At 44.4% G+C, this 27,867-nt stretch overlaps 1 pseudogene; it reads left to right on the top strand.

The window, feature by feature from the left end:
- The window catches only part of LOC120935905, a 27,891-nt pseudogene extending 64 nt beyond the window's left edge, over window positions 1-27,827 (top strand).
- Window positions 27,828-27,867: the final 40 nt, after the last annotated feature.

Here is a 27,867-nt window from a genome sequence, read left to right as displayed (position 1 = left end):
GCACATTTGTGTAATAGGGGAACCAGTTCTTCCTGACTACAGAGGAGAGCGTACACAGAACACACAAGGTGAGAGAACTTATAAGTGTTCCATGCAGGCTGTGAGTACATAGCTCAGTGCTCCTGTATCCCGGGTGTACTCCTCATAGACAGCACCTGGTATCTGTGTTTCTGACGTCTTTTTACCCTGTGATCATGTATTTCTATGGCTTAGCCTGGGTATACACTAGTAGAATTTCAGACAGAAATTCTCAGAACATTCCATTGTCCAAAAGGTTTTGTTGCTTTTAACATTTGATTTTAGAATGAATGGCGTTTACCAAATGAAAATTGCACAAAAATGTGTACATTCAAGAAACCTTTTCCTTCCTGCTCCTTCTAATGATTAGAAAAATGAACAAATGTTCTTACAACAAAAAATGTTGCATGCAATACTACTGGGGTATACCCAAGTTTAGAATATGTATGGAAAGAAACTTTCAGGTGTGATTGCAATATAAATCCTAGCTATTGTAGAGTAGAGAATATGGACAATGTATGCCACTGCAGAGGACTTTAGCTGCTGTTAATGGCAATGAACAGTGTGGGTGGCAGCAGTGAATGAGCAGTGTGGTGTGGGGGCAGCCAGTGAGTGAGCAGTGTGGTGTGGGGGCAGCCAGTGAGTGAGCAGTGTGGTGTGGGGGGCAGCCAGTGAGTGAGCAGTGTGGTGTGGGGGCAGCCAGTGAGTGAGCAGTGTGGTGTGGGGGCAGCCAGTGAGTGAGCAGTGTGGTGTGGGGGCAGCCAGTGAGTGAGCAGTGTGGTGTGGGGGCAGCCAGTGAGTGAGCAGTGTGGTGTGGGGGCAGCCAGTGAGTGAGCAGTGTGGGGGCAGCCAGTGTGCTTGCAGCCAGTGTGCGGTGCAGCCAGTGAGTGAGCAGTGTGGGGGCAGCCAGTGAGTGAGCGGTGTGGGGGCAGCCAGTGAGCGAGCGGTGTGGTGTGGGGGCAGCCAGTGAGCGAGCGGTGTGGTGTGGGGGCAGCCAGTGAGCGAGCGGTGTGGTGTGGGGGCAGCCAGTGAGCGAGCGGTGTGGTGTGGGGGCAGCCAGTGAGCGAGCGGTGTGGTGTGGGGGGCCAGTGAGCGAGCGGTGTGGTGTGGGGGCAGCCAGTGAGCGAGCGGTGTGGTGTGGGGCAGCCAGTGAGCGAGCGGTGTGGTGTGGGGGCAGCCAGTGAGCGAGCGGTGTGGTGTGGGGGCAGCCAGTGAGCGAGCGGTGTGGTGTGGGGGCAGCCAGTGAGCGAGTGGTGTGGTGTGGGGGCAGCCTGTGAGCGAGCGGTGTGGTGTGGGGGCAGCCTGTGAGCGGTGTGGTGTGGGGGCAGCCAGTGAGCGAGCGGTGTGGTGTGGGGGCAGCCAGTGAGCGAGCGGTGTGGTGTGGGGGCAGCCAGTGAGCGGTGTGGTGTGGGGGCAGCCAGTGAGCGGTGTGGGGGCAGCCAGTGAGCGGTGTGGGGGCAGCCAGTGAGCGGTGTGGGGGCAGCCAGTGAGCGGTGTGGGGGCAGCCAGTGAGCGGTTGTGGGGGCAGCCAGTGAGTGAGCGGTGTGGGGGCAGCCAGTGAGTGAGCGGTGTGGGGGCAGCCAGTGAGCGAGCGGTGTGGTGTGGGGGCAGCCAGTGAGCGAGCGGTGTGGTGTGGGGGCAGCCAGCGAGGGAGCAGTGTGGGTGTGGGGGCAGAGAACCCCTAAGCTGCCCAGATAGTGGTCACTTGACCAATTTAGGGCAGCCAAGGGCCAATGGGAATGCTTCCTAAACTTTTTCAGACTTGAGGAAACTTGAGTAAGCTAGCAACCCCTTACACTGCCTAGCTACAACTTGACCTGATCCCAGAGGTCAAGGAGCCAATTGGAACTCTTCCTGCAAATTCTGCCCCAATCCCATGAGGCAAGGGGAGCTTAAAACAGTTTTCCCCCTTTTTCCTTGCATTCTAATGCCAAAAGCAACAGTGCCACCTATTGGCAGAAGATACTACCCCCAAACTCAGACTTGGGACAGGAATCAGTGGATTACCTACCAATTAGGCCAGGCTAGTTACCACCCTAGCGCAACTAGATTATTAGCAGCCCTGTTAGGACCAGGGTGCTGCATATGTTTTCACTCCTACCCACCTCCTCTCTTACAATTACCCTTTTTTTTTTGTTTTCAATAAATCATTGAATCTTTACACTTACAAGTAAAATAAAGAAATATTATTTTGTGTTTAAAACAGTAATGTAAAAGACAAACCACAAGCATAAGGGCTGTCACATGGGAGGAAGAGGAGCGAGTACTGACTATTTTTCTAACCTCTCTGCTCCCTCTATTTCACTACCGCAGATCATGGGAGAGTTTAAATGTGAGGCCACCGTGCCCATGCATGAACAAAGCGCAGGTTTACCTAAAGTATAGAGAAGAAAAACATGGGAGAAAAATTAAATCTATTGTAGGGGCAAACACCCTTTTATCCAGTTATCCCAACAGTTTTTTGCCACAGAATTTCTTTTAACTATTTTTTTCTAAAAAAAAAAAAAAAAAAAAAAAAAAAAAATTAACCTTTCTGTAATAAACAGACATTGTCAGAATAGAAATACACATCAGTTTTATATTCTGGTCTCCTGTCATGACTGACCCCAACATATCAGCTGTTGTGGAAGATTAAGTGAATTTTTTTTCTCCAACAAACTGCAAGGCAACAGGTTGGAATAGTCCTATAAAAAAAAAAAAAAAAAAAATTGTCTAAATGTGCACCATACTGCTTTATAACACCACATATTGTAGGAAAGAGTTATTTGATATTCAAGTGCTTAGAAAGCATATTATTCTAAGTGCATTCTTATACTGCAATGCACTTTTATTGATTTATTGTTCCAAAATCTCTAAATTTAAAAACATTTTAACATCGCCTATGACCCATTTCTCGTGCAATCTGCAGGCTTTTTCAAGGTGTATTTTGGCTGTTTCTCGAATTTTTCATCTAAAAATTCATTGAAGCTAAAGTGCCCCCAAATTGGAATCTCATTCACCCAATTAATCCACTGTGATACTGTAGCAGGGGAGGGGGTAATTTCCATTGTATCGGTATACAAGCCCTGGCCACAACATGAGTTGCCTCACTAGCAAGCTGGTAGGGAACTCCTGGGCCTTGAGTTGATTATCATAGGAAAATTCTTAGGGGCAATATTATGGGTGACACCAAAATAGGGTGGTCTTGCACTGAGCTGGACAAGCATTCTGTAGTCAGGGAATAGCCTTCAAGGAAATGGGAGACATAGCCTGTTCCAAAGACACCCAGCCTTTGGAGATACCATGTTTGCACCAGTCCAATATCCCGACCAAGTGGGTGGCATGGTGATAGCGAACAGGATCTGGGAAACCAAGTGCTACTGATTGTTTTGATTAACTGAGCGTGTCCTTTTTAATTCTTGGAGGGCAGTCAACCCAAAAATTGTATAAACTCCCACCTAACCTTAAGATTTGAAGGATCTGCTATAGGGAGGGTTTGGATAAGGTACAACAGGAGGGAGAGCACATTCATTTTTAGAATGCGATTTCTGCCAAAATGGCAGAAGACCAGTGCCAGAGTCGTAAATCCTGATGGTCAAGAGCAATGGAGGGAGGTTTTCCCAAAAGACTATTTAAGGTGTGGGTTTTAAATTCCTAAGTATTTGAATTTCCCATCTACCCATTTAAACAGAATGTTCAAATTTTCAGTTTGGCCAACATATTAGAGGAGATCGTAATGTTTAGCACTTTTGGACTCTGTAATTGAAAAATTGAGAATTGTGGTCTATTTCTTTGAACAAATTTCTTTCCAGCTGGGTGAGAAATAAAAGCAAATCAGTGTATGCTGCACGTTATGCTGGGTATCAGTCAACTGCACTCCCTTATATTCAGGACTTGGCGTAAGAGAGGTTTCATAAGGTTAATATGAACTGAAATGGGGAAAGAGGATAACCTTGGCGGCAGGGCTGGTTCAAGGGGCGGGCAGGAAAGGTGGCTGGGCACTGTAATATCATGTGAAAATGGGCACCGCAAGGAGATTGGGGGAGGGGATTTGTGATGGGAGGGGGAATTTGGGGGTGGCAGGGGGTAAATATTCTAGAAAGAAATATTTTGGATGGGTGCCAAGAGTGGGAAATTAGGGGATTTGTGTTGAGGGGGATTTGAAGTGGGGGTGAAGATGTGTACTAGGAAGATTGTGCTAGGAAGCATGTGGTTTTTTTTTTTGGGGGGGGGCATTTGAGCTGGAGGGATTTGGGGGAGGTGGGGGCAAAGATTTGTGCGGAGGGGGTATTTCAGCTGGGGGCAGATTGTACTGCAAGGAGGGGGAATTTATGCTTATGGTGTAAGCATACAAGTTACTGCTCAGTGTTTTTGTGGGGGGATTTTTGCTGACAATGCTCATAACATCTTTGGCGAAGGGGGGGATAACAGTTTGGGCATGTTAACCCTGGGCTCTAGATGACCTTGTTCCAGCACTGCTTAGTGGAGTTAGAGGAGTGCAACACATTTGCATTAATTGCAAGTAGTCCTGAAATGTTGTTTCTCTGCAGTGTCTACCCAAAGAATGTTAAAATCTTTGGTTTTGTATTCTTAGATATGCTAATCGGCAGGGTCAAATATTTGGATGAACTACTGTGTGTAATGGAATATTTGTTTCTGTCAATGAAATAGACTGACCTTAACATGGAGTGTGTAGCGGGGTCATCCTGTTAGTCTAATGACAGGCCTAAACTCCGCTGGAACTTTATCCACGCTTGTAAATATGTACGATACCTTTGAGAAGTTATTGCATTGTGTTATTGCAAGTAGCGGGAGATATTGACTCTTCAGAGAAACAGACTACATTTCCCACAATGCCCTGTGTTATTGGACATGTGACACCTCCGCACAGACTTATGGGGAGGTTACTTAAGGAAAGGGAGGGGCTGATCTCGCCTCTCTCTGGACCTGCTTCTCTCTGCGGAGCTGCTGACTACAGCACAGCCATGCTGTTAGGTCTGAGCCTTTTCCGGGAGACCACCATCCAGAAGGAAGCAACACCACTGTACCCAGCTCGTGTTCCAAGAGACCTGAGGGGCCACCCAGCTGACAACTGAAACAGAGGAGAGCCTGATGCCGGGATCCTTGTGCTGTGGAGCAGTGATCTACCAACGCGCCTTTTGAGAGAATGCGCCTTTTGAGAGAATGTGCTCTCCCACCGTCGGGTGGGGAGAGCACATGCTCAACTCAAACTTCTACTTTTAGGCAGACTCTAGTACCACCCTACAGCCGGAGACACATTTTTGGCCCTTAGTGTGAAGCTTAGAGGCCCTCTACCTTGATATTTGTTACACAGAAGTGGCTGGCGAGCGATCAGTTCACCAACGTTGCTGTTCAGAGTACCTTGTTTGATTACTTTCTCTTACCAATTACCACTTGGGATTATAAATGAATGTGCACCAACTGGCCGCAACGTGGACTTTAGTCTCGAGACGTTCTTTAGCTGTTCTGCAGGATTGCCCATTAGAGGGAGCTTGCGAGCATAGACTGCCACTCTAGTTTAATTGAATGGTACCATTCTTGGCTTAGATCTTTTCATTACCGATTCCCGCAAGGGCCCTTGCAGAATCATATTGTGCTATTGCATAACAATTGTTTACTTGTGTTTCAAACCTATATTTGCTTTCTCTAATCAAACATAAAGTAAACTTATCCTCTTTGGTTTTAAATTTATTGACCGTGTGGAGTGTACTTTTCTCACCTGGAGGGACCATCCATTAAAGCAGGTAATACTGTTGATACATTGTCATTGCATGTTGTATGCCTGCTATTGTGACCCCAGCAAGCAGAGGTCACAATACACCCACCAGGTTTCTGATGTGACAAGGGAGGGATTCGAGCCAGTTAAATAGGGGTGAGCCAAGTGAAGAGAGAGTAGATCCCAAATCATTCAGCGGCTCCTGAGGGGGGGAGGGGGTAGGTAGCGCTACAAGTGGGTACTTGCTGTGCTGGCTCAGCAACTTTTTTTACGTTTTTTATTTTGCATATTTAGGAGTACAACACACATTAAACACTGTTTCAAAAAGCAATAAATGGTAGCTGCTCAAACCCAGAAAAGAGCCAAAAATCTAGGGTACAACATATAAACACACATTCACCTAGACTTACAAATAATACTTACACGTTAATCTCTTATGTCACAGATTTACTCTTTTATAGTTGAGTAGAATGGCCTTCCTAGCTTGACAGAAAATCAGTGGGAACATGGTGTGTGGATAAATAAGAGCTACAAAGTCATTGAAGATCCCTAGAAGTGAAACGTTTGAGGTCCTCAGGACAATGGAAGCTCACATGGTTGTCTAATGCAGGTTTTGCTGAACAAAATATGCAAAAAGTATATAAAAATATGCAAGACAGCAGCTGCTAGAATTTTTTTTTTACTTTGATTGTAGGCAGCCTTTCCTACTGCAGTCCTTAGGATCACACTGTCAAGATTTCCGAAACACTACAGCCCTGTACACACGGCCCAGAATCTCGTCAAGAAAAAAAACCGTTTTTCCTGACGAGATTCTTGGCAAGTCTCTCTTGCCGGGCAGAGTGTACACACACTTCATTCAAAGAACCGCCCTTCTTTTGAATGGCACGAGACGCGGTAACATCATCGACTACGACGAGCATGCGCTCGTCACATTCAATGCCGATGCCACCATCTAGCTACACCCTACCTATGCCTTGGAAGCTACGTGCATGTGTCAGGCATTTCGAGCATGCACGGGTTTCCACGGCGACAGGTAAGCATGTGTACGAGGCTTCAAAGGTGCCTATAGACTATATACAAACCAGCTACCAAACAATCTTTACAGATTCGTTGGTCTCATGGGCAAATGTAAACAGTCCAATTGGTAATTTAAAAAGTAAGTACACTTGATTCAGTGGAAAAAAAAATCGGAAAAAATATATCAAATCATGGCAATATTCTGTAATGTTAAAGATATTTCATAGCAAGTCGATTTGAATGTGACTAACTACAACAATATATCAACAATATATCAACAAGATATCAAATACACTGAGAACCTTCAGAAAAATTCAAATTTTTACTCCCTGAGTGTTGGTATTTTAGTATAGAATGAGAGGGTAAACCCCCATTCTGTTTTTATTACTTTCTGTTCTGAGACAGGGGGAAAAAAAAGGCCCTTTTAGCCAGTTGTCCAAGGAACGAGTTTCCCGTTGGAAGATTCCCCCACCATTCAAGTTAGATTGATCTTTAACAATATTTTGTCTTCCTGTCACATTCTGTTCTGATGACAATAGTGATGAAAATGATTAGAGCCAGGGTAATCTTTACTCTAGCCAAAGTCAACAAAAAATGCAAATGACTGTCCCCACAAATTATCACAATAGCGTAAACGTGGCCTTGGAAGGGTTTGTGCAATGCAATAGTACTGCCCTTCCTTTCCCACGCTCGGGTTATGTATATTTCATTACGAATAGTATGTCAACAGGAATATATGGAGTCTTTGTACCTGCCTGGAGCTTTAAAGGTTCGTTTTATATTTTCTAAATGGGTTCCTTTAAGCTAGTGCATTGTTGGTTCAATTACCCTTTTCTTTCGATTTCCCTTCTAAATGTTTTTTTTCTTTGAATTTCTCACTTCCTGTTCCTCCTCAGTAAGCTTGCCCCCATCATCTAACCATAGCCTTCCTTAATGAGTCTTTACTGAAGCCAAGAAAAAAACATTTAGAAGGGAAATCGAAAGAAAAGGGTAATTGAACCAACAATGCACTAGCTTAAAGGAACCCATTTAGAAATATTAAAACGAACCTTTAAAGCTGGAATTTCATTTACACAATATCTTGCCTTTTTTTTACCTGCCCGTTTCCTAATTGTTTTGTAACTTTTGTAAAATAATTGTAACCCCTAAACTTGAGCCTAGGTGAGAGTAAGCTTTGCGCATTACAGCGCTGTAGCTCTGTGAGTAGAGTGCATCTCAGGATGATATGTATACAGTTATAATTTAATAAGCATTGTGGTTAATTGGAGGTCTTCAAGGAAGGGCTTTTAGTAGCATTCAGTAGGCCTGTACTCCATTTTCATATTTATGTGTTGCTGATGAATTGTATTGGTACACAGCCATGACATATTTTCCCTAACAGTAACTTAAGTGTGCTCAGTTGCTATATATGTTTATATGACAGATCAAAGTCAGCGAAGAGAAGCCTCTGTAACAACAATGGCTGGAAAGAAGGAACAGAGGATCCTGGAGTTTGTGAAGCAGAATGCAGTGAGAGGCGACCCTCAAAGTGTGGTGGATCATATTGATAAATATTGCAGCCAGAAGGAATGGCCATGAATGTGGGCGATGAAAAAGGTAATATGCACCAGGATATTATAGGTTATGTTCTAAAAGCATATACTCATAGAAGCATAAACTGAAGGGCCGTTCACTTCTGTGTAGTGTATGTTCCTTGCGTTTTAAGCATGTTACCATGCATGATACGCATTTTCAGGTAAGCACATCAAAGATGCAGCAAGCAGGATTTCTTTTTAAAGAACTACATTTAAAACACAGGTGTGAACAGAACGGTAGGTAGAAAAATTATAAAATGTTTTATAAATTTAAGACATAGAGGAGCTCACACACTTTAAAGTTCCATCGTGCATCCTCAAAACAAATGTCAGTGCGGGGTGACAGATTAATGTACTTTTTTTTGTAGACATATATAATCTGGGCCAATTGTGGTGGCGCGCTGAGACTGGCCTCAATGGAATGGACCTGTGCAGCAGCAGGAAGGAAGTGCCAACAGTGCAGTGGCAGGGTGTTTTTGCACCTGATGGGAATTCAGACACTAGTTCCCATCCGTCCGCTCCCCGTTGACAGCAAGCAGTAGGCAGATCCTTAACCGATGGGCTGCTTGCTATTGGCTATAAAATTCACCCACTGCCTGCAGTCAATTGCAAGGCAGGAGCGAACCTAATGGGGGACTAGCGTCACAGCTTCCCGATCATGCTCCACCCACTGGTTGCTAGGCTAATGGCAAAGGCCATTTTAACCACTTAAGGACCAAGCCTCTTTCTGAAATTTAAGTTAAAAACTTTTTTTTTGTTACTTAGAACCCCAAAACATTGTACATTCTTTTTTTCTAACACCCTAAGCAGGTGTAGGCAACCTGTGGCACTCCAGCTAATGCAGAACTACAAGTCCCATCATGCCTCTGGGAGTAATTCTAACTGCCAATCCCATCATGCCTCTGGGAGTAATTCTAACTGCCAATCCCATCATGCCTCTGGGAGTAATTGTAACTGCCAAACCCCATCATGCCTCATGGGAAATGTAGTTCCACAACAGCTGAAGTGCCACAGGTTGCCTACCCCTGCCCTAGAGAATAAAATGGCAGTTGTTGCAATACTTTGTCACACCGTATTTGTGCAGAGGTCTTACAAGCGCACTTTTTTGGTAAAAAATAAAATTTTTGGAGTTAAGAAATAAAACAACGGTAAACAACGGTAAAGTGAGCCCAATATATTTTTTTTTATACTGTGAAGGATAATGTTACGCCGAGTAAATTAATACCCATGTCACGCTTCGAAAATTGCGCCCACTCGTGGAATGAGGACAAACCTTTACCCTTAATCTCCATAGGCGATGTTTAAAGAATTCTACAGGTTGCATTTTTTGAGTAACAGAGGAGGTCTAGGGCTAGAACTATTGCTCTCGCTCTACCGATCGCGGTGATAGCTCACGTGTGGTTTGAATACCATTTTTCATATGTGGGCACTGCTCACGTATGCGTCGCTTCTGCACGCGAGCTCGGCGGGACGGGGTGCGTTTACTTTTTTTTTTTTACCTTTTTTATTTTTGGAGACAATAAACGCCAGGCCTTCAGTCAGGACTGTGAACTGGAAAGGGTGTGTGTGTGTGTGTGTGTGTGTGTGTGTGTGTGTGTGTGTGTGTGTGTGTGTATATATATATATATATATGATGTGTATGTGTATGTGTATGTATGTGTATGTGTGTGTGTGTGTGTGTGTGTGTGTGTATGTATATGTATATATGTATATATGTATATATATATATATATATATATCCATCCAGCAACAGCACCCTCCAGACCATTCACCTTAGCATGCAGGAATATGAACCTGGCATGAGGATCAGACTGGAGCAGAAGCAGCACAAACTGTGCAGTCTTAGCCACCAGCACAGCAACCCCCCTGGAATTTGATAGTATGTGGAGCTTGGTATACCCAACCCACCCACGGTTTCTTAAGCGTCGTCATAAGCTGACCCGTTAGGCGAGTCCACCAGCACCATAATCTCTGCTCACTGTGCTTTTTAGAAAAGACAGGACAGCATTACGCTTCAGGCCTAAGGCCTCGCACATTCCATGTGATAAACTTTACGTTGGGCATGACAAACCGTAACAGGTATCAGGCTGCATTCACACCTAAGCGACAGCCGCGTTCGCGTGTAGCGCAGATTTGCCGCAAGTACAAATGTTTCAATTTTTTTTCCCTAAAGTATTCCCATTGCTCTCTATGGGAAAACGCGCCTGTCGCGTGAAAAAAGGGTCCGGGACTTTTTTTCAGGCGACAGGCGTTGCGCGCCTATGAGATGTGAACCATCTCCATAGACAGCAATGGGAATTCTCCCCTCTAGCGGCAGAAGAGCGTCCCGCGTCGGGCGTTTTGTCGCTTAGGTGTGAATGCAGCCTTAGTGTCCCAGACAACCCAAGCCTGCGCACAGGCGTCCAATGCCGCCCCAAAGATAGGGGGGCCCCCGACACTGCCCACAGAACCCGGATCGCCAGGGCCAGGAATCCACACAAGACCATTAGATAACAAAAAAAAAGCATAGTTCCATCCAGTACGCTGCCCACCACCTGCAACACCACCCAAGCAGCAATGTATCATTCTCTTCAGCACATAAAAAAATAACCCAGCAATTAACTGTATAAAAAAACAATATAATACACTGGGGTGTCCGGGCAGGTAGCACGCCAAGCAATAAGCTAGAGCAGCCCACCAAGCCCGACCAGGGAAACCAGGCATGTACATAAGAACAAACGTTGCAGGTAATGAAAAAAATGACAGGGTCCGCAAGGACACCCGCGTCTAGAGGGACGATTATCTGCTGTAAAACGAGCAGCAGTGCAAGAAATGAGGCCCCGGTCTAAGATCTCCAGGATTACATGTAGGGGGAAAACATGAGGATATGGAGATGAGACCATGTCACACGGGTAGCAACTCACCATCATAAGACCACAGTATGGGGCTACAGTCTGTACTCCTCCACGTATGGAATAGAGGAGCACATCCAGGGTGTTATATATGGGAATAGGAGCAAAATGGGTAGCAAAAGGTGAGAGTGGGGGGGGGGACCATAGAGGAGCACATCCAGGGTGTTATATATGGGAATAGGAGCAAAATGGGTAGCAAAAGGTGAGTGGGGGGGAGATACAGCGAAACACCGGGCAGGGGAATCCCACCAGGGGACAACTAATGTACCGGAGGATATAGGCAGGGGGCAACAGAAACAGTACCTGGTGGGATCCTAACAGTTCCAAGATCCAGGAAGTTCATGAAACAATACTCATCGCCGGGCGTAAACCAGTCATCATGAGAAGAGATCGGCGGCGGCGCGTTCTCAGTCCAGGAAAAACAGCCTCCGGCGTATTGAAGAAGTGTGCTCTGTCCTCCCAAAAACTCGGAGCCTAGCCGGAAAAAGCATAGCGTAGGAGTAGTGGCGGATCCTCAGCTGGTGCTTGGCTTCAGAGAATAGGGCCCTCTTTTTCTGGACATCCACAGAGAGGTCCGGGAAAACCTTGTCCTCGTTCTGGAAGTTTCCCCCTCAGTCTGGTGGGGCGAAGCACAGCATCCCGGTCACGAAAGTTAAGCAGCTTGGCGATGAAAGTTCACGGCAGTGTGCCCTGAGGGGGAGGCTTAGCTGCCAGCCTGTGGGCCCTTTCCACCACAAAGGAGGTAGAGAATTCAGCTCGCCCAAAAGTAGTGACCAGCAGATTTTCCAGGAACGATGGAGGGTCCAGGCCCTCCGCAAGCTTTAGGCAGGCCCGCGAACTGTAGGTTGCACCTCTTGAGACGATTTTCCATATCGTCCTGCTTCGCTAAGACCATGGTGAGCTGGTGTTGCAGGTGCTCACCCGCGATCTGCAATGGCGCCCACCTCGTCCTCCACGTGGCTAATTCGGGTCTCCGTCTCAGTGACCCTCTCCCTGAGCCTCTGCAGGTCTTGACAGATAAGCGAGACATCGACCTTCCTCAATTTTGCATGTCGGGGAGCTTTTTGCAGTCGAAGATTGCCTCTAACCCCCCTGCGCCGTGTTCTCTGCCGCCGAGTCCACAGGAGCAGAGGAGCCAGCGCCATCTTCCTCCCCAGCCTCCTTCTCTGTAAGCCGGTATTTGGCAAGCTTTGCGACCGCATCGGAAGCTTTCTTCGGCGGCGACAGGTTCCCCACGGGTGAGAGTGTAAGTGTACCTAGTTTTAAGTGCTTTAGCAGGCAATTATAGCCCCAGGATGATCAGTTACGGATCGTTGGCGAGCGGAGCTCCTGTACAACACTCCTCACACCATGCCGTCAGGCCACGCCCCTTATTTGTATTTTTTACACTGTTTTAAAAAAAATTGTCACTTTTATTCCTATTACAAGGAATGTAAACATCCCTTGTAATAGAAAAAAGGCATGACAGGACCTCTTAAATATGAGATTTGGGGTCAAAAAGACCTCCAAGGACTAAAATGCAATAAAAAAATGGCAAATCCAGGCAGAGACCACCATTATCGGAAACCGGCCTGCGGCTGAAGAGGATATCTGGTTATGGCAGCTAGCTGCTGCCATAACGGATATCCCTTCAAACAGCCAACGTATATCGGCATGCGGTGTTCCAGAAGTAGTTAAAGGTCAGTAGTTCTTTACTGATTTCCCCCAATATTAGGTTAAGATGGGTATTGTATGTTTACGAGAGAGCATAGGAAAGTAGAATAGCCAATGCAGAACTGACTTTTCTTATAATACAGTACACGTGGGAGACTAAGATGTTTTCAGCTTGTCAGGACTATACAACTTTTCAAATCCATCATATTTTGGTCTGTCAAATATCTGCACTAGCTCGAAGGCTGGGTTCACACTGCAGCACACTCAGGCTCACAGCAGGAATCCAAAGAGTCACAATTTAGTTTTAGGTTCGATCTCAGCCTGAATTTATGGCTGAATTTGACCTGAAACTAACCAAACGACGCACAGGACTCCTGTGCAATTCGCACTGGAGCCGCTGCGGAGATATGTGAACTGGCTCCATAAAGAGACGGTCACAATCCCCTGCTATGCGAATTGGATGCAGAGAAACCCTGCATCCAATTCGCAATAGTGTGAACCCAGTCTTATGGTTTTAATATAGCTTTTATAGATACAAATAGTTATAACTCTTTAAAATGACTGATTTATCATTTATTACATGACTGCAAAGCTCTAAATTCAAGAGCAATTTTTCCAAAGTCTTTCTGGTAAAAGTTCACAGTACCTGCTAGAATGATAACTACCGGAACTTATCACAGAAACATTTGTAATTGTATTGGCACAGATGAAGCCTATTTTCTGGTACTGAGATTTTGGGTTCAGAAATTCCCCAAATCAAATGGCTTTTTCCAGAATATGGTCAGGCAATTGTTCTGGAAATGAAGGTTATTACTTGTGTCCAATAGTCAGGAGACTGAAGTAACCAAAAGTGTCCATTACTGTCATAAGAGACTGTGCCCAGCTTGCTTTGGAACTCTAAAACAAGTGAAGCCCTCATTTATTCTGATGCATGAGAAAAATTGGCAGGACGAGGAAATATGTCCTGTGACTTTGAAATGACATGTGGTATGGCTATCCTGTTATCTGGGAGTGTTCTCTGCATTAAGACAGAGGACATTGGAGGCTCCATACTGTGCTCTGCATTTCATTAACAAGTGTAAAATGTGGGTGCAATTGTGGTTTAACCACTTGGCGCCCAGTGGACGTCATATGAAAGATGGGTGCAGCTACAGGCATCATTCAGATATTGGCGTTTTCAGCCGACGATTCCCTGCACCATAAAAAATCATAGCAGCTGTTCCACTGCTTGATAGTTCTTACTGGCGGCGAAAGGGGACACCCCCCCTCCACCGGCCCCGGGTTGTGATCATAGAGATTTCCGGTGGACCACATATTGTCGACAGTCTCTATGATCGTCGGAGGCCGGGAGCGATGTTATGACGTCATGCCCGGCCTCTGCATTCAAAAAAACGGCGCCGCTTCGGCTGATAAACCCATATATCAATGGTAAAGAGGTTCTGTCATGTCATATTCCTATTACAAGGGATGTTCACATTCATTGTAATAGGAATGAAAGTAAATCAAAATTATATATTTTTGTGTCAAAATAAAAAAAGTAAAATTCACATTAAAAAAAGTTTTTTAAAGTGCCCCGTCCCCATGTGCTCGCAGACAGAAGTGAATGCATACGCAAGTCCCGCCCACATATGAAAACAGTGTTCAAACCACACATGTGAGGTGTGCAATAATTCTAGCCCTAGACCTCCTCTGTACCTCAAAACATGTAACCAGTAAAACATTTTAAAGCGTCGCTTATGGGGATAATTGAGTACCAAAGTTTGGCGCCATTCCACGAGCGTGTGCAATTTGGAAGCGTATCATGTTGGATATCTATTTACTCAGCGTAACTTCATCTTTCACATTATGCAAAAAGATTGGGCTAACTTTACTGTTTTTTTTTTTTGTTTTTTTTTAAGCATGTTTATTTTAAAAAAAAGTGTTAGAAAAATTGCTGCGCAAATACTGTGGGAGATAAAGTTGCAATGACCGCCATTGTATTCTCTAAGGTCTCTGCTAAAAAAACATATATAGTGTTTGGGGGTTCTATGTAATTTTCTAGCCAAAAAATGATTATTTTAACATGTAGGAGCAAAGTGTCAGAATTGGCCTGGGCTTCAAGTGGTTAAATTAAACTGGTATGCAGAAAATGGATATCGCTCTCTACTCTCTACGCTAAACACAGGTACAGATTTAAACCTAAACATGTAAAATAAAGCCAATCACCTAGCTTGATTTAATCCCAACTGTTGTCCACCTCGCATCTAATGCCACGTACACATAATTGGGCTTTTGCCCGGTCAAATCACATCGGAATTCCATCGGAAAAATAACAATGTTGTATATCTAAAGTCTGATGGAATTCATCGGAATTTCCGAAGAAAAAACTCAGATGGGGCTACACACGATCGGATAATCCGATGGAAAAAGTCAATCAGACTTTTTTTTATTGGAAATTCCGATCGTGTGTACGGGGCATTCTTTTTTCAGCTGTAAGCTATTTTTGTGATGAATGTGCCTCAACATTTATATTGATATTTGTGTAACAGGTCTAATACTGGATAAGGTGCTCAAAGAAACTGACCCATCCCTGGTCCTGGAGCTGGGCACATACTGTGGGTATTCTGCTCTTCGCATAGCCCGGTTGCTAAAGCCTAACGTTCGTTTTATCACCATCGAGATGAACCCAGTTAATGCTGCTGTGGCAAGGGAGATGATTGAATTTGGTGGACTCAAGGACAAGGTATAGTCTATAAAAAAAACATTTAAAAAATAACGTGATCAGTTTACGAAATGGTGTTTAAAGATTATGTAATGTTGCCATGTAATGAAACCATTGGCTGATCAAAAATCTGATAAAACATTTGGTAGATGGTGAACAACCATGCAGTTCCTTGTTTTTCTCAGGACTCTTTGCATGGCTGGTGTATGCCCCACTCTCTTGGGGGTCTCTTGGGAAAGGGGACCCCATCAGGAGTATTAAAACTACAAATAATATCACATAATATACAAAGCTTTACATGTAAGAGCCATGCCAAAGAATGGATACAGAAAATACACACACATATAGATATCACACACATACTGTGTGTGTATGTGTATGTGTATATATATATATATATATATATATATATATATATATATATATATATATATATATATATATATATATATATATAATCTATCTCTCACACACACACTGTATATACAGTATTAGATTCGGTATATTTAAAGCAGACTACAAGATACTAATCAATGTGTTTCACTGGGACCCAATCTTTATGGGCAGCACAGTGGTTAGCACTTCTGCCTAGCAACAGTAGGGTCATCAGTTTGAATCCCAACTATGGCACTACCTGCCTGGGGCTACGCATGCCACTAAAGGTCACTCCAATCAAAAGCAATTGTGTGTTGAAATCTTCTGCAGAACTGATGTGTCTGCACTCATTGGTTCCACCTGCCAACCACCACTTTACACAAAGAAGTGACTTAGAAGTTTTCAAGAAGACCAGTGAGTGTAGCAGGGGACCAGGAGACTGGTACTTCCAGACATGATGGTTTCTGCAGAAGATTGCAGCAGACAATAACTCATAAATGGATCAGCACAGGCTGTGGAAATATAAGAATTGACGTTCTTTTACAGGGGTTTTCTTCTGGCCATTTTAATATTCCTGACAGTTAATTAAACGTATTTGGTATTAGCGTGTGGACACCACTGGATGATGGAAACCCCTAAACCTTCAAAATGCCTACTAGTGAAATAATATATGGAATATGGCTTTTTAATAATTGAGATGTTTCTGTATTTTGAAATGTGTTGATGCAGTGATAGTTGTATTGTAGTCTGGATAGCCACATGGACCTTCATGTGTAAAATCATCAGTCCTGTTACTCGGGGTAGAGCTGACAATCTGAATGAGAGAACTCTTCATGTATAGGTTGTCTTTCTGATCCTGAAGATCATTTGCCTTCCATAAATCTCTGCATGGCTGCTGGTGTTGTGCCACCCCTCTTCTGCCTTCCCTTCTATCAAGTGATTCAACGTCAGACAATGCCGACTCTGACATCAGAACTAGTAGGTGTTGGTGAGGAGAAAGTGTATGCAAGCGTGCTGACTTTAAGGTACTGCCAGTTTAGTTGCCACCAATGTCACTATTCTGGAGACATTAAGGGGCCAGGAGATGTTTGAGCAAAGCACAATGCATGTCATCACTGAATCTGGATTTATAAATACTAACACTGCCACCAATGAAGCTGGGGGAAAGGTGGGTTATAATTACACGTTGTAAAAATGCCCTCTCCCCAGATTAATTGGTGGCAGCATAATTTGCGCTGCTGCTGCTACCAATGGAACTGGGGAAAAGCAGGGGGTATACTCAGGGCTGGGACAAGGGGGCAGGAAGGTCCGCTTCCCCAGGTGTAGTGGTAAGTGGAGTGAAGTTGCTGTGTGCCACCTGGCCGTATCCAGACCTCCATCAGCACAGCACTGCACAAGACTTTGAAAGCTCACCCAATTAATTTTTTCCATATTTTGTTACAGCCTTTTCCAAAATTGATTAAAGTCATTATTTTTCTCAAAATTCTACAAGGAATCTTTAGGCCATGAGAACCAAAATTCTCTGGTCTGATGAAACAAAGATTGAACTTTTTGGTCTGAATGGCAAGCGTCATGTCTGTAAGAAGCCAGGCACCGCTCCTCACTTGGCCAATACCATCCCTACAGTAAAGGTAAAGCATGGTGGTGGCAGCAGCATGCTGTGGGGATGTTTTTAAGCGGTGGGAACTGGGAGACTAGTCATGATAGAGGTAAAGAAGAATGCAGAAATGTACAGACACCCTTGATGAAAACCTGCTCTGGGTGAAGGTTCATTTTCCAACAGGACAACGACCCTAAGCACACAGCCAAGATAACAAAGGAGTGACTACGGGACAACTCTGTGAAAGTCCCCGAGTGGCCCAGCCAGAGCCCAGACTTGAACCGATTGAATATCTCTGGACAGACCTAAAATAAAGTAGCCATGCAGAGACAGGAATTGAGTGGTTTTTCAGGATTACCAGGTGAAAATCCTAAAAAAAACCAAAAACGAATGTAGCCACTACATCTGGGACCTCGTAAGCAGAAATTTTTTTTTTTTTGGTTTACATACACTTTAACAAAATGAGTAGACTGTTCACTTTAGTAAATACACCTCAATGAAAACTGGAGTGGTAAATGTTTTTGCCTTCTTTACATCTCTACTATAATTTATACTGTGTACCCCATGTGTTGTCACAGATATCAGTTGCTCATGTTCACATTTACTGTTGTGTATACAATGATACTCCTTGCACTTGTGTTTTTCTGATATTGGAACCGATGATAACCAATTGGCTGTAACTTTCAATATGAAATCAATAACACGTACGTCTCCAGATAGAGATAATAGAAGGATCCACAGAGACGATCATTCCAAGGCTGAGAACAGACTATGGTGTGGAGCATGCAGACTTTGTGTTTATTGATCATTTTAAGGACAAATACCTTGCGGACACCAAATTACTGGAAGTAAGTAACTTCATTAAGGCTGCTGAATAATTGTCTAGGAAAACATTTGATAGAATTTGAGCTGCAATGGGGTACATGGGCCAAGTACTGCTTTATTTGAATGCTGACTAATCTAAAGCCTCATACACATGATCGGATTATCCAACGGGAATTGTGTGATGACAGGCTGTTGTCGGAAAATCCGACCATTTGTATGCTCCATCTGACAATTGTTGGCGGATTTTCTGCGGCCAATTCGGGATAGCATGCTTTAAAATTGTCTGCCAACAATTGTCGGATTATCCAGTCCGTCGGACAAAACTCCAAAGTACAAATACGCATGCTCAGAAGCAATGCTCACCATAAAACATTAGCAGAAGTTGCCCAAAGGCTGGCGCTAAAGCGCTGAAAAACCATGTTGTTTTGTGTTGGCTGACAATTTGCCGTTTGTATGCATTACAAGTTCATGACCAATGCCTTCAGACAAAAGTCCTATGCTTTGTCCGCAGAAAATCCGATCGTGTGTATGAGGCTTTAGACTAGGGGTTCTTCTTCCAGGATGCAATTCATTTACTGTTCACTTCACAGATTTAGCACTGGTGTTGGGGCTCTTTCAGACAGGTAAGGAGTCCTGTCAGGTGGCATCTGGCTGTATATTTCGGGAGGGGGGGGGGGAGGGCAACAGTCGATGAGCCCCGCACTTACCACCAGGCAGCACTTCCCTTGCTTCATTCCCTGCATCTCCACATCTCCTTTATCCTCTTCTCTCCTTGCCGTGGTCCAATAGGATCACTTGTCGTTTTGGTCAATGACCTTTCATGACCCGCTTCCTGATTGGCAGGGAGGAGATTCAGTGTGAAAATGGCAAATATTGTCACACAACTGGGTGGGTTTGGGGCGCAGTGCCTGTGCCACAAGCCCACCCTTTTTTGAAGCCTATTGGAGCCTCTGGCTCTAATCACGTGCTCCCCCCCCATTGGAATCCATGCATATGGCGCCCGAATGTAAATTAGGGGCCCGGACGCATAGATAGGGAGGTGGCGCCCCTGTGCCCCCAATGGATGGGCTGCCCCTGGTTCCATTGTCTGTGTGAGGGCACTTTTTCTGTCTGCATCCACCTCCGAGCTGCATGCAGACGGCCCATAGATGTAAATGCAGACACCAGCAGCACAGACAGTCACAGGTCAAAATTTGACATGCAGGCAGGAGTGGGTTCATGGATCCAAATGTAGCCATTCATATGCTGGGATGAAGCTGGCCTTACAGTTCTCACATTACATTTTTCTGCCAAGCCTTTCAAGAGATCTGCAGTAACATTCAGATATATACCCCTGGTGGTATTTTTGTTGTAGTTCTAAAATAACAGTTTAAAGCAAACCGGTGTGCTCATTAACCACTTCAGCTCTTGTACCTGTATGTGCCCACACCCCCCTTCCCTCATGTACCATAGCAATTTTATATTTCTGCTATGAGCCTGTTTATTTTTTAATAAAGTGTACTCTGCAACTTAGGATCATAAGGTTAACCAAAGATTAAAGTGAAACTAAACCCTTCCTATCATTTTCTGCCATCTTGGCCTCTGTTTGGCCAGCAAATACCAACACCAGCCATTTGATGGCTTGACAGTGTGGTTGAGAACACAACCAATGTGAGTTACATTCCCGGCACGGTTTTTTGAAACCGCTAAATTGATGGGTTTAATTCCGTTTTTAAATGGGAACACATTTTATTTTAATTTTAAAGTGATTATAAAAGATTGGGCTGACGCTGATGTGAATTGGATTCACATGATAGGAGAGCGTGACTGGCTCTCAATAGAACAGAATCACACATCTCCTGGGCGAACGCAGAGCGCACTGCTGAAGGGTTCTGTGCGCCTGTCCATTTCAGGTCTGAAATTCAGGCAAAAATTTGGATCCAATTCAGACCTGAAATGGTAAACGGGGATGCACCGGACCCCCTGCTGCGAGCCGCTCCACATATAGTGTGAACCCCTCAATTATGGAGGATTCCATTACGGACCTTTTTCTTAAAATACTAAGCAAAAATACAATTTTAACACCGCTCCCACTCCGATCCATCACGTCCTGTTTTTTTAGAGCTAGGCTTGTGTAAACTGACAGCCTGTGTCAAAATGCCCTTAAACCACCCCCTCCCCTCCTCCGGTGTCACATTTGACACCTTTCAGGGGGGAGGGGGGTGCAGATACCGGTCTAAAAACAGGTATTTGCATCCACTTCCGGCCACACAGTCTCGGGCAGACTGCGGGCATGACGTCACCTCCCGTCCCCCCGTTGTGTTCTGGGAACACTTGGCTCCCAGTACACAGCGGGAGCCAATCTGCAGGCGTAGCGCAACTCGCGCATGCGCCGTAGGGAACCGGGCAGTGAAGCCGGAGCGCTTCACTTCCTGGTTCCCTCACTGAGGATTGCGGGGGGGGGGGGGGGCAGCAGAGTGACGAGCGATCGCTCGTCCTCTGCTGCGGATGGCGCTGGACTCCAGGACAGGTAAGTGTCCTAATATTAAAAGTCAGCAGCTGCAGTATTTGTAGCTGCTGGCTTTTAATATTTGTTTTTTCAACGGACATCCGCTTTAAAGGGGTTGTAAATGTACAATCCCCCCCCCCCCCTAAATAGCTTCCTTTACCTTAGTGTAGTTCTTCACTTACCTCATCCTTCTATTTTTGCTTTTAACTGTCCTTATTTCTTCTTGCCCCCTCCCTTGGACTACAGGAGAGTCAGGACGCTCTCTATTTTGCAGATAGAGAAAGGAGCTGTGTTAGTGGGTGTCCTGACTTTGGAAAAATGCTCCAAAAACCTACAAAAAATAATTTTTACTGCTCCTAAATGCTGAAGCTCAAAAAACGATAATAGCCTAAAGTAGTGTGCATGAACACATAGGATAACACCATTTAGCTTCTAGGAGCAGAAAAAATTCTAAGAACAGCTTCTAGGAACTTAGGGCTCATGCACACTGCAGTTTAAAGTGTCTCCTACAGGCTTTTAAACATTTTTTTTCTGCCTTGAAACTCCCCTCCATGTTACCCGATGTCTCAATGCACATTATGGCTTTTTCAGGCGTTTACAAGCAAAAAAAAAAAAACCCCACCAACCTTACGTTTTTTAGATGAGTTTTCCAGCAGAAAAGACACCCAAGTGCGCTAAAATGCACCAAAAAGCTCAAAAGAAGCTCAAACACAAAAAAGTAAAAATAGGAAAAATGAGCTAAGGCAAGGGTTTGTAAAAAAAGCTTATGCTCAAAGAATCTCAATAACGTGCAAAAGAGCCCAAAAAAAAGATTTCTTCAAGCTGAAATAAAAACTCAACTGCCTGTAAAAGCAGCTTTTTTTTTTTGGAGTTGCAGTCTGCATGAGCCCTTAAAGGGGTTGTTAAGACACAAGCACTGCCAGCCCCACTGCTAGTATAACCTGTAGTATATACTGCATGCTTTTTTGTAAAATTATTTTTCCAAATACCTTTTTTCTCCCCGATCTGCGGTCACATCGATCGCTCTCTTCCACCACTATGCACTAGGGAGGAGCCATAATCTCCCTCTGACATCTGCTGGGCGGTCACGTGACTTCCCTCTCTAGTGTATACATTGGAGGAAAAGAGCAACAGTGGCGTGACCACTGGTTGGGGAGAAGATTTTTACAAAAAGGCATACAGTATATACTAGTGAAAATAATCGCTGCTCACAGGTGAGTTGAATAGACCATAATCTTCACAGCATGCTGCCTCGGGGTGCACGCCCTGCCACTGCCAGCAGTTAACTCATGGAACAAAAGAGGACGATCGGCTGCATTTCCACACGATGCAATGTTGTCTTTTATTGAAATAGTATGTAGCGCTACCCCCTCAGGAGCCGCTGATTGTTTTGGGATCAGCGTATTGAGTTACCTCTACGTGATGTCTAGGGGTGAAGGTAGTGAGTAGAGCAGTAATTGAATGTCCAATCGGTAGATGAAGTATTCTAAATGCTTTATTTCTTTGGTCCAACACGACCAACATCAACTTGAGGTAGACAGGAAAGGTTGATGAAATAAAGGAACTTTGCTGTATCAGGCTTTGGATAGAGAAAAGCAATCCTGCTATTCTGTAGTTGTATCAATGCGTCGCCACTCCAGCCAAAGTGGGTGAAGTACCTCCGGACAGACCTCTGCCACAGGCCTGGCAGCCGGAATGCCACTTAAGGTTGCTGGGAGAAACAAGTCTCTAACACAGACTTGGCTCTGATTGAATATTGGGGCCTCTGCCACAGGCCTAGTGCAAGATTTGAGTTGAACAGGCGAGCAAATCCTCCCAGTAAATTGTGTTAGGGTCACTGGTTGACAGTGCAAGTGTACCTGTCAATGTTCCGGTCACCAGATCCCCGATGGTTCGTTCAAGCCCTCTTGCCTCCGGGTTCTCCTCAAGCCAATTCCCACCGAACGGCATACAGCCTGGGATCTTCTCAGTAAATGTGGGGACCCAGTAAGTCACTGGGGCCCCTTGGTAGCATCAGTTGCTCCAGGCCAGGGGGGGCCCAGAATCAGGAACTCTGCGTAGCGCGTGACCCCAGTCCAGGTAGGCCATAGTGGTGGGGCCCGCGATGTGCGCACACCCTAAAGGTGGGTGCCGCACCCGGAACCAGGAACCCGCGAAGAACCTAGAACAACGGCCTCCGCCACAGAAATACTCCCCCCCCCCCCCCAGCATGCCCCGCAAGGGAAAACTCCTCCAATTGGCTGCTGAAAGGAAGCGGCTCCGCCTGGACCTCTCTGGCGCCACCTGCCGCCCAGGGATGGAACCGCATCACTAGAACGCAGACTGACCCACAGAACAATCCAGATTTGGCGACAGCCAAATTTAACAAATTAAAAATGAGAGCAACTTATCTCTCTCATTCTCCCACTAACTTTAGCGTAGTGCCCTTACTGAAAGTTAAGGGGGCGCTACAAGTAAAATCATATAAACATAGAGAGAGGAATGCGACAGTGCTGTCCCCTTTCCCCCCTTCTGTTCGCTCTGGCGATGGAACCATTAGCCATTAAAATTAGAAAAACAGCAGATATACAGGGGGTTCCGTAGACAGACTATAGAGGATAAGATCGTACTGTTTGCGGACGATGTCCTCTTCTTTTTGGGAGACGTCGAAACCTCGTTCAAAAATGTGATCAAAACAGTGGGCGAGTTTGGGCTATGCTCCGTGTTGGTCATTATTTGGGAAAAGTCAGCACTACTGCCAATTGACCCCCTTGGTGTCCAGATATCTCACGGAATTCCTCAGTTAAAGGTAGTAGTCATGATGAAATATCTCGGGATATGGATCACGAGGGACATCAATAGTTTTGTCCAAAATAACTTAATCCCCCTTTTATCTAAATGGGAACATAAGAGACATCTGGTGTAGACTACCATTAACCATAGCGGGGCGATGCAATCTAATAAAGATGCTATGGTTGCCCCAGTTACTCTATATCCTCCATAACTCCCCAGTCTGGATAGATCAAAAATGGTTCAAAAGGATAGAATCCCTCTTCAGAGAGTTAATTTGGAAGAAGGGACAAGCCAGGATTTGTCTCCAGATCATGCAGTTACCAGCTAAAGAGGGGGGAATGGCAGTACCACACCCGAAAACATACTTTCTAGCTTCGCAGCTACAACATCTTGCGGATTGGTGGGAATTACGGTAGATTGATGCTAACAGGGGCACCACATAGGACAATAGTGGAGGCACTTGAGGCTGGTTCGTTTGTCCATAGATGTCCAACTATAAAACTTAGCCTTAAAGTGTGGCAAACAACAAAAGTATTGATGGGCTACAAGGGAATAACAATTTTTGCCCCTCTCTGGTGCAATCAAAACTTAAGAGAATTAAAAGACATTGAGAGATGTAAAGAATGGGAGAGAAAAGGGATAAGCCGTTTAAACCAATTGTACAATGGAGAACAGATGAAATCCTTCTCAGACTTGCAACAGGAATTTAACATAACAAATACATTTTACAGATACCTCCAGATCCGACACGCCATCCAAGCCCAGTTTGGGTTACAACCCATTGTATGGTCCTCGCCCCCTACCCTCCTGAAAATAACCTTCAAAAACAACTAAAGGCCTGATATCTGAGTTGTACTCCAGAATAGGAGCCAAAACAATAAGTAGGGCAGGCCCCATTAAGAGCAGGACAGGATGGGAGAAAGACTTGGGTCAAATGACCAGGGAACAGTGGAGTGCGATCTTGAGGAGGGGGGTATTGGTCTCGATCTCCCCATCTCAGAAGGTATCACACTTGTTCCTCTTGCATAGAGTATACTATACCCCCAGGAGAATGTTCAATCTCGGGTGGAGAAGTACTGACGAATGCCCAAGGTGCAGAGCGACAGGCAATCTTATCCACATGCTATGGAAATGCCCAAAGCTATTTAGATACTGGAGGAGGTGGTTGACATAATAAATAAAACTTTAAAAACTAAGCTAGAAGCTGAGTCTAAGATATGCTTATTAGGCAGCATAGAGAAAAATAGAGTGCCAGCCATCTCCCTTGAAGTGGTACTGAAATGCCTCTTCCAGGCAAGGAAGTTAATTGCGTGGAGGTGGCAGGCCCAGATGCCACCCACTGTCAAATCTTGGGTTGAAACCATTAACACAATGATTTGGAGTGAGAGAGTGACACTCACTAGACAGGGCAATTATAGAAAGTTTGTGAGGATGTGGAAACCCTGGCTAGACGAAACAGGATGTTCTATATAAGAAGATGACAGTCGTCTTTCAAACTTAATAAATATCTTAACCCGCTATCGGGCATCCCTTCATGGGGAAGACTCATCTAACGAAGTATATCAACTTTAAAAACTGGTTCACGGTGTGATGGGAGAGTGGGTGGGCGAGGGGTGTGTGGGGGGTTTAGAGGCGAGGTAAGACAGTTTGGAATCAAGAGGTTTTTCACTTATTCACAATGTTATAAAGAAAGAGGGGAGGATAAGATAGGGGGAAAATTTATGTATTTTTTTTATATACTATGCACGATGGTGTACCGGTTTTTGTACCTTTTTTTATATGCAAACAATAAAAAAATATTGTAATAAAAAAATAAAAAATATATAAACATGGGCACAAGAGACAACAAGGTTAATGCATATCACGCAGAGATTGTGCTTCATCAATAGTGGTTTTGATAAAGCACGATCTCCGTGTGAATCGTCTCTTGTTCTACAGGTTTTACTAGCAGTGGGGCTGGCAGTGCTTGTGTGCAGTAATGTGTGCACTGCTCAGAGCGGTGCGGATCACACACAGACTAGCTAACAGGTGGGGGGGGGGGGTTACAGAGAAGACAGAGCAGGGCTGCAGCTGACGGAGACACGTAAACTGACCACGTGTCAGGGCTCAGCAGCCATGGTAAACTGGTCAGTTTACAGGAGGGAGGGCAGAAACTGGCACGATCAGCCAGGTATTTCAGGTGTTACAGGGAGCCAAATTACACAGCACACGCACTTTGCTGTTTAACATGCTTTAAAGGAACAGGATCTTTTTTTTTTTTGGGTAACAAATGCTTTAAGCCTAGGTTCACACTACTGCGTTGTGATGTACTGCGAATTTGATCCATTTTTGTTTCCTGTGTGAGGTGTGAATTTGCCTTGCGTTTTGTGGTAGACGGGTGCGAATTTACTGTGAATTTCAAGAGGCAGACAATTTTCAGAGATGTGAACTGTGTGCTGCGAGTTTACTGCAAGTTCGACTGAAGCCTATGAAGATAAAATTTGCACTGCACCATAGGTGCATCACACCAGAAGTCAAACACGCACAGGACACTTTTATTTTTTTCGCACCAAATTTGCAACACATAGGTGTGAACCAAAGCCATGGAATACTATGCTTTTTACATGACCTGCAAATCTGTGTGTGGGAGCCCAGGCTAAACGCCAGGCGTCATTCACAGGTGACCACTGCGGGATTACATGGGAGAGGCCAAGAATAGCTCCGGGAGCAGTTGGCCTCCCGCTGTACTCAATAGGCCTTCCACCTGCAGCTAGTTGAAGGGAACCCTGCTGGGTCTCCCACATCTAATTGCAAATGGTCCCATTCGCAAGTGTGAATGGGGCCTATTCTGAGCACAGAGGACTGCCCTTACTATTTAACTCCTATATTCAGAGCACATCACTTCCAAGCTGAGTTTCTGAAGGTCTACTTTGATGCAGCTTGGCTCACATGTACTTATTAGGCCTTAGCAAGCTGCTGTGTGTACTACAGGTTCATTTTTTCATTATAATATCATAAAAGGCTTGCCTGTGTGTTTATGCATTTTTTAGTGTTGGCATCACCTTGTTTTTCATTATGATTAATAATTGAAACCGGGAATGTTTGTAGCCACTTTAGATGGATAACTGATTTCTTCACTCCCTGCAGGACTCCAGCTTACTCAAGAAAGGATCGGTGCTGTTAGCAGACAATGTTGTGTGTCCTGGTGCTCCAGACTTTCTAAAATATGTAAGGACATGTGGTCGCTATGACTGTACCAACTACCCGTCTCACGTAGAATACTCAGAAGAGCCAGATGCTTTGGAAAAAGCTGTATTTAGGGGATAGTAATCGTCAATGCAACGGAGCCTGTTAACAAAAAGCATCCTAAATACACTACAGTAAAATGTTGAAGGAATGGAACATTGGAAAAAAGTATTTGACATGTCATCTGAAAGTACTGTACAATTTTAAAGGTTTGCACAAATATCTTGAACTAAGGTCAAGCACAACAGAAATACATTTTGTAAAAATGACCAAGGACCTGAAAGCATATCTAAACCTAGAAACAAGAACTGAATATATTGCAGCTTACCAGTCCTTATATGTAATGGCTGCTTTTTCTTTTCATCAGATAAACCAGAGGCTTTGCTTATTTTTTCATTGTATCTATGGAAGTCACATGGTTATCACACAAGCTGGACTTCAAACACCTTTGTTCCTGTTCATTACATGGTGGATTGATGGAACTAATAGTTTAGACAAGGATAGGGATTTTGTGTTTTTCACCTGCCCAGGAAGTAACAAGAGAACTATTTCTGCCAAGATCAGAAGGTAGTTTCTGTACTTGCTAAAAAAAGTGTTTTTGGCCTGAAAACTAATGCAGCCATGGCATCTATGAAATGGTAATCTGTAATATATTACACTTTTGTTTTTGGGTTTAAATATGCTTTAAAAGCAGTGCATATTCAGTAATGCCAGCCAAACACTTAAACCATCTCTTGATTAAACAGTAGCTTTGATTGTTTCAAATGATCAGATTTGTTTAACGTAAAGAATAGCATTCCTCTGAAAAACGATTGTTCAATAAATTGCACATCTAGTGAAAGCTACTAAATTCACTATGGAAAAATCATTTTGCCCTTTGGTCCATTGTAACATTGTGTACAGTATGACACTTCAGAATAAATGATGAACATGTTGACCAGTTATGTAATTAAAGCCTGAACCATTAATGTTCCCTGTTGTACGGTTTTTTTTCCCATATGAAAATCATCAT

Source organism: Rana temporaria, chromosome 1 (assembly GCF_905171775.1).
Source record: "Rana temporaria chromosome 1, aRanTem1.1, whole genome shotgun sequence".
Taxonomy (NCBI): domain Eukaryota; kingdom Metazoa; phylum Chordata; class Amphibia; order Anura; family Ranidae; genus Rana; species Rana temporaria.
The sequence above is the reverse complement of the archived record's forward strand: the minus strand, read 5'-3'. Positions and strand labels throughout refer to the sequence as shown.